Source organism: Magallana gigas, chromosome 5 (assembly GCF_963853765.1).
Source record: "Magallana gigas chromosome 5, xbMagGiga1.1, whole genome shotgun sequence".
NCBI lineage: Eukaryota > Metazoa > Mollusca > Bivalvia > Ostreida > Ostreidae > Magallana > Magallana gigas.
The window spans coordinates 34,903,333-34,911,097 of record NC_088857.1 but is presented as its reverse complement, the minus strand read 5'-3'; the positions used below and the strand labels follow the sequence as shown (position 1 = coordinate 34,911,097).

The window sequence follows — 7,765 nt, the reverse complement described above, 5'->3', positions numbered from 1 at the left end:
TCTCTCTTAGAAACTGCTTAAGGCGTTTTTTTTTCTGATCTAAAATTTCTCTTTCATGAATTATATGCTGAGAGTATAGTTAATTAATTAACTGAATTAAAGCTATATAGTAACATATAGTGAAATTAATTCCTTGTGTGAGACCTAAGAGTGCAATAAGATCAGTGACATTGGCTGCTCTTGATTGATTTGCTGTTCTCCAATCTCGTAATCGCAGTCTGAGTCAGTGAGGATAAAATCATGGAGGTACTTAAAACTCGAAGGTATCAAACACTTAATCATAAATTCGTTGGCGTTTTTAATGTTTATTAAAATGATTCATGGTCATACTAAAAGATCATTTAGAACCGAGATATCGAATAAATATTTACATAATTGGTGTTTTTTTTCAATATTTTTATTGGATAAATCTGTTTAAAGAAGCTCTAAGTACAAAGTCCTTTTACTTCATGGCAGGTAAGTTTAGAATATAAACGTGTTTCATTTTTTCCTTTTCAAAATAATTTTTTTTCGTTGTCCATATTGCCTACCTGAATACTGAAGTGATGTAGGTTGTGTAATTTGTTTCAAGAGTTTTTCTTTTAATCCCAACAACTAAATCAGCTAACGATAAAAGCAATCAATTTAACCATCTAACTCAGTCATACATGTAGGATGACAGAATATATTAATTTCCGTTTATCTGATTCATTTTTAAGGACTTTTTTAAAAATCAATAATTTAAAGTTCAAAGTCAAATTTTCACTGAAAAGAGCCAAACAAATATTTATTGCTCTTATTATGTCTGTCAACTTGAATTTTTCCAATCATTGCATACTTATGTTTAGATGCATACCACTTCTGTTGACTAACAATTATAGTGTTCATTAAAAAACTTTAAGAATGGTAATATTTGTGATTTTGATGGGAAAAAAGTAATAATGAATATACGAGATCAAATACGTTTCGCAAAGTAATCAATTAGTGCGATATTATCGGAAATAACCATGCGTGTTTTTCCTTTGGATTTTGCATTGACGTTTGTTAATTTGCTTTAATTAAAAAAAGATAAAATCGATGTGTATTCTGAGATTTCGTATTAAACATTCATCTTTATGTGACCAGAATCATTACAGGCTTACATGTACCGAGAGTATTGTTCTTATTACAAACTTGCCTGAAAGGTGAAAAGACCTAACTAACATTTTACTGCATTTACATGCTGGGTCACATTATGTCTCAATAACTATTCATTTTTAATTTTCATTTTAAAGTAGTAGTATTTAAAGGAAATCATTATTTGGTAAATATTTACCATATAATTAATGTTAAAAGTTGGTCTCACTTTGTTAGCTAGTAAGGTATAAGAACTTGTGTTCGAGGTATGTTTTAATTACAGTACAATATCTAACAACACCTCGTATGGGGTCACCTCGGAGTGACCTCGGAGTGACCTCAGAGTGACTTCAATGAATGTGTATGATGTGTTTCATGTATTCGATAACACCTCCCAACTTTTTCACATATAAACACATGATTTCTTTACTTCTTTTTTCACTGATTTTTCAAGTACTTGTTAATTACTTTTCACTTTTCCTAATCAGTGTACTTCTTTAATGGCCCGCCATGAAAAATTTTACGTATCAATTGTTTGTATTGCATCAGTTTAAATGTGTTTTTACCAATAGAAAAGATGGTAAAATAATGTATGTCTCTAATTTACAAAGAAATAAAAGCCAACCTTTTATAGCTATCACACATTTCTATATAACATTATGATAGCTTTTATGTGTTTCGATAATTTATTTTTTTTAAAACGTGCATTTAGCCATGTCATATTTAAGTTTTTAGCCATTTGATATTTGATTTTACAGATCCCTCTCTAATACCAAGATTACAATCTAATCCTTTCAGAACACTCAGACCAACTCAGATCACATACAACACGTTCTCGTACTTTGTACGCGGTGGTATTATACTTTAATCATATCACCAATTAATGTCCTAGTTAATAAAATACTTTGATATTGTCAAAATTTATTATTATTTTATAATCTTTATAAAAGATGTTATAAAAACAAAAAAAAAAACGTATGCAACAATTTTGATCGATACATACAAAAACGGACGTTCAAGTGCTCGTGCTAGTACATTGTGGTCCTACCTAGCTGTCAGGTATGTAGAACAAGACATTAGTGGCAAAAAATTATTTTAATATATTAACTTTATTGTATTAGAATGATAGCTGCAAAGTGACTGTTTTCTCTTTTGGTAAGAAGTGTCTAAATTTTACTGATTTTAAGATCCATTTCCCTTTTAACCTGTCTCTAAAAGCCACCTTTTTGAATTTTTAAGTTTTAAATTACTATGCAGATTGGACAAGTTCTAATTATTGACATGTCATGTGCAAATCTTGATAATCTATTTTACTCTTTCCCTATAAGATTTTTGCTACATTTATAATGTACTAATAGGACGTAAACTGCGTTAATTTGATGATCTATGACACCACTACTATAGTGCATTGCGAATCACGCCAGCGTATTTTCGCATCAATAATTTTATATAGGTTGGTTTCTAGTGATATAACTTAAAAGGGCATGGTCTTGATTTTGATAAAAAATAATGAAAATTATTTTTTCTGTTTGTAATGTTTACAATGCTTCAGTAAAGCATTTTTAATAGTCTACAAAATCTTGAGTTTTAGTCGTTGTATTATGAGCGAGATACATAGCTCATAATTCTTTGTCATATAAAGAAAGCTATCGTTTTGAATGTTGAGGTCCACTTCAGACCTAAACTGAATGTGATAAACGCTAGGAACTATTAATTAATGCTTTAAACGAATCAGAAGAGAGGGAAATCCGCCCGGTATATTGAACCAATGTAAACAAAAACAGGACACCAGCATTGTTTACATGACACTGTATTTCGAGCTCTGTATTTTGCTTATGACTCTAGGACTGAAATCCAAATTTTGGTTGATTATTAAAAATGTATTTCTAAAGCATATTAAACAACAGAAATAGAAAAAAATGACCAAAAGCGTACCATGTCCCTTTAATAATGAATTAATTGAAATTAATCAATAACTAACCTTTTGTAACATTTTCAGCCTCAGATATGTCCATCATGTTGAGAATAATGGTACTGGCGGTGATGATAGACATAATATGTGGTATGCTACATTTTTCACTAAATATGCAGAATAACATCGGTTACATAGATGCATACGTAGGAAATTTAGTCTGATATTTTGGAATATATCTTACCTTAAATTGTCTTTTAGGACAACCGGGTGTAAAATCCGGCTCTTGCCCGGATGTAAGCATTCGTGGACACTGTAGAAACGAGTGTGAGTTTGACACGGACTGTAAGGGCCAACTCAAGTGCTGTCAAGTTGCCTGTGACAACCAAAACTGGATGTGTATCGACCCCGAGTACACGCCTCACGTGGATCCCACTGGCCCATTTACAGGCAAATAATTGACCAAAAATTAAACTTTATTATATACACTTGTTTTAGTTCATTTCTTATATATATTGATGGATACACAAATCATGCAACAATGTTGCGGATTATAATTCCTGTTTTATTTCAAATCTATCAAAGAAAATTATAAGGTTTCTTTTCAATCTTATATATTTGTTGAGAGAGAAGACACCCTTTCAACAAATTTCGAGTGCTTTAATTTTGAAAAAGAAATTTCGGCAAAAACTAGATAAAGAACAAAGTGAATGCTTCATAAATAAGGGCGCATGGGGCGCTGCATTGAAAAAAGTCACTGGTGTGTTTAGAACAATATTACTCAAAAGTCTCTTGAATGTTGGTTCTGTCGATTTTTTGTCATTAATATTAGAAGCTATTACAGAATAGAATTACTTGATGAAAACTCAAAAAGGTTAAGGCAAATTATACATTGTATTTGATGTATCGGTGTGTATGTACATGTTTATACAGATAATTCCTTTACATGTATATATTTACATTCAGTATATATTTCCCCCTATCTTGCATTGACATTGGAAATCTGCAACGTTCAATTTACAATGAATACACTTTGATAATTTATGCGCCAATTGAACAAATATATACGTCTCGACGTGTTTTGAGTATATCTATATTTGTAAGATTAAATGAAACTTTCAATCTAACATAACCAATTTGATATGTACTTTTGAAGAAAAAAAATCATTAATATATATCTACTCCTTAATGAAAAAAAATTTTCTCCACATGTTTTATGGCACTATATTTTTGTCGCATGAACTAACTAAATAATGTTAATATGGCTGATCCATGTATGTTTCATATCCCTCACTAAGAGCGCAGATAATAACTTTATAGCGGCGATACATACTACATGTATTTTATACAAATAGACATCAGCATGAAAATATAAAAATAAGCATTCAATACTTAAATGTAAAATTAAATTTCAATTGAAGACAGGATTTGTATATTTACTGTTCAATAATTGATGTGCCATAATTAAGTTTAAGAAAAATTTAAATAAAATTTTGTTGGAATATGTATCCACAAGTTTTGAATGAGCGTTTACTTTTATATCGAAGAAAAGGGAATTTGTAATGTTCTAAGAAACGACGAAATATCTATTTATATATCGAACATACCAAATACTAACTTAAAGTTAGCTTTGATTATAAATCAAAAAATAGAAATAAATGATATCCTCAAAAACTTAGAACTCGGACTAGCTTTTACCATTAATTGCTACAGGCGGTTGATACACGTACAATGTAGTTCATCTTAGGAATCCTACGTTTTTCTGTACGTTGAACCCACTTGTTACATAATTTTGACAATATTAGAGGGCAGCACACGCCGGGTCCACATGTACCCCATTCCATTGGATCTGCCACTGTTAATCACTCACTTTTTGCTGGACTTATGATGTAATGGTCTTGATATCAACAAACATTTTTTATTGTTTTGACTGTTTATTTTCCATATGATTTACAATGCTTGTGAAATTCTTCATTATTTTATGAATTGAACACAATACATGTAATACCAAGTTTTATGCTGTACAACAACAGAAATTAGGACCGCAATTGGTATAATCACATCCAGTACCCTTTTTATACATGTGCATAGCGATGTGTGCTTTGCCCATGTCCGAGTTTTTCAAAGTATTACGACGGCTGTAAATATGGAACGTTTGGAAGCAGGTTCCCCTGGCAAAATAAAAAAAAACCGAATTATCCATTGGTTATATAGGCTAAGAAATCCATCGTTGAAAAAAGAGATTTATTTTTCTTTTCTTTTTTAAAATTATCAGATCGGTTAAAGGTGTAATATCCCTCTGCTATTAATTTTGCCATGTATTTTTTTAAAAATTTCATATTGATTTTCATCAGTCAATATCAATCGATTCATATAAAACAAAGTTTAAGTGATGAAGCGCTGCTAGATTTTTCAAAAATTGATAATGTGTCTAATCGTGATATGAAGAAAACTAGACTTGGTGATTAGATAAAGCAAACTTTTACCATCGCAGCATAAAATTAAAAATCTAAAATGTATATGAAAATAATATATAATTATATACATTTTCAATTCATATTACAAAACATATTGAAGCGCTGCATTTTAGTTCAGAATAGCACTTTGTTGTATACGTTTGCAACAAAAATTGCCTCAATCAGCAAGAGTTATCTTTCTTTATTATAGACTATTGAAGGTTTTACATACATGTTTTACATACAGTGCATGATAAATTGCCACAGTTTCTATATTTTCAGAAAAAATTTCCTGTTTTTAAATTTGGATAAGATAATAGAAAATGGATATATATATAAGAAATCCTAAAAATGTAAACCAGAGCATTTTGTTATGTAAAACAAAAAGGGGATCAAGTGAATAATCTTTCAGTAATTGGTATGATATCAATATAGGGATATATTGGCTTGAATCAAATGAGATATTAGGTGGGGTTTTTTTCAATTTTTTTTCTCATACTAGTATCTGCTCCCTCAGAATAGAAAAGACTTATTCAATTTTAAACATTCGAAATGTTATAACTTTTAAACGATTATAACTAAGTCTAGAATTTGTAATTGTCTTGATCACATTTTTCCTAATTCATTCAGCTCTGTGAACGAGCTATAGATAGAGAAATAAAAATATCCCATCAAAATATTCTATGGCCTAAAACATCAAACATGTACTGTACATGTACTGAACAAGTTCATAAAATTTAGTTATATTTAAAAAAAAATTAATCCATATTCGGGAGGGGGAGGGGGGGGGGGGGTAGTCATGTAGATATTGCCGCATAAATACTTTATCATTATGATACATTTCTTGTAATATTTTGTAAAAGTTTTCTTTACTTTTTTGCCCCCGCTTCAAAAGAGCCCTGGGGGTCAGTTCGTTGCGTTCAAATTTTCTTTTTCTATATTTGAATTTAAATAAGTGTATCGCCTTCCAACATAAATTGGGACCCAGCACCACCTCCCTTGTTGTTACATGCCTCAATAATTGTGAGTTAACAGAAACAAAGTGATATTATTTTCTACAGAAGTTATCTCTCTTATCAGAGGGACATTCTATTTTTTGAATAAATAGTATCGAACAAATCATTTATTATAAAATTATCATTCAAAAAGAGCGTCAAGATGAAATTGAAATTTACGATGTTGATCCTTGATTTCCATATAGTTTTCTCATGCTGCAAGCGGCATCTCTACAAAGTGTGTTACAGGATGGGTTATTCCTATTGCACGGTTTTCGAATGGCGGACACAAAACCACTGGGAGCAATCGCTGCGCACGCCGCTTGTGCTAATTCATCATCAGTTAACGCTTCAATTATTACAATCATTCGTTACAAAAAAAAATCATGAAAAATATATTCCAAGTAAAGGAAGACCGCACTTAATACATGTAATTCTGAAGATAACAAATAAAGTATAGTAGAATCATCCTTTAAAATATAAACATTAATTCAAGTTTTAGGTATAATATGTATTGTTAGATTTAAAAAACCTAACATACCTGTTGTTATTGCAAGGAGCACACTAAAAGTGAAGATCTTCACCGCTATGCTGGTGGCCATGATCCTTTTCGATGTGCAATGTGAAAATTATTACGCATTAATAGATGAAACAGTTATACATGTATATTTATACTACTGTCAACGAAAAAAAGCCCAGCTGTTCCCATAAACAAGTATATATACATGAAGATATATTACATTTTAATGACCTATATGGGTGTTATTGATAATATTCGTTTTTTACTTAAACAAGAGGCCCATGGGCCACATCGTTTACGTGAACAACACTAGCGAGATAAAATCAGCTTAATGGAGTCATAATACAAAATATCTTGGCAATGTGGTATACATGCAGATCCTGTGTAAATAAAAATCCACCCCCGGGATATTATTATGTTTATGATGAAATCCCTTTCTAACAAGATGATTTTATAGTCATTTCACATGTTGAGCATTGCAGTTCTCAAAAAGATCCTAAACAATTGTTTATATACAGGATCTAAACCTACATCAAACTCTGAACCCCTTGTGAGGGCCAAGAATCGTCCAGGGGCCAACGTTTAAACAATTTTAAAGAATCAGCAATATGTTAAAATACTTGCATATAAGTAAAACCATTTATAATTACATTTCAGTTTTTCTAAATAATTAAAATGTTTTCCTTTGTACAACTGAAAGAAATGTGCGTTAAAAGCCATTTTGCTATTCAATTCAGTGAACACCAATTAATCCACCATACCTGATAAAATGGCAAAGAATGGTATG

The 7,765-nt window shown here is 30.8% G+C and overlaps 2 long non-coding RNA genes across 2 annotated transcripts; one reads left to right on the top strand and one right to left on the bottom strand.

Moving 5' to 3' along the window:
- The first annotated feature begins 1,670 nt into the window (after positions 1-1,670).
- LOC136275569 (uncharacterized) lies at positions 1,671-3,493 on the top strand. Its single transcript, XR_010714158.1, has 3 exons — positions 1,671-1,949; positions 3,101-3,157; positions 3,269-3,493. It is a non-coding gene; the product is annotated as an uncharacterized lncRNA (long non-coding RNA).
- Positions 3,494-4,921: 1,428 nt separating this feature from the next.
- LOC105337683 (uncharacterized) lies at positions 4,922-7,129 on the bottom strand. The gene is made up of 3 exons (XR_004597265.2): positions 7,000-7,129; positions 6,639-6,807; positions 4,922-5,178 (listed from the first exon to the last, which is right to left on the bottom strand). It is a non-coding gene; the product is annotated as an uncharacterized lncRNA (long non-coding RNA).
- Positions 7,130-7,765: the final 636 nt, after the last annotated feature.